Source organism: Cynara cardunculus (genome assembly GCF_001531365.2).
Source record: "Cynara cardunculus var. scolymus isolate 2C chromosome LG 3, CcrdV1, whole genome shotgun sequence".
In the NCBI taxonomy this organism is placed as follows: Eukaryota; Viridiplantae; Streptophyta; class Magnoliopsida; order Asterales; family Asteraceae; genus Cynara; species Cynara cardunculus.
This window is the reverse complement of record NC_037530.1, coordinates 26,023,446-26,023,889: the sequence shown is the minus strand read 5'-3', so window position 1 is coordinate 26,023,889 and position 444 is coordinate 26,023,446.

The window sequence follows — 444 nt, the reverse complement described above, 5'->3', positions numbered from 1 at the left end:
TTGCGTGACATCTGATCGGAAGTTGACAAACTTAAAAACACATGATTCTCACATCTTGCTTCAAAATCTCTTGCCAATTGGAATTGTAGGTTTGTTATGCAAGGATGCTCGTGTTGCTATAACTGAATTGTCCAACTTTTTTAGAAGACTTTGTGCTCGTACTCTTTTAGTGGCAGATATTCAAGGCTTAAAGAAGGGGATTGTTGTGATTTTATGCAAGTTAGAGAAGATATTCCCTCCTTCCTTCTATACAATAATGGTTCATCTTTGTATTCATCTACCAGATCAAGCACTTTTGGGTGGACCTGTTGCTAGTCGATGGATGTATAGTGCTGAACAATGTTTAGGCACTTACAAGCGTTATGTTAGAAATGCAGCTTTTCCTGAAGGTTCAATTGCAGAAGCTTATGTTGTTGATGAAGCATTAACTTTTTTATCCTTGTA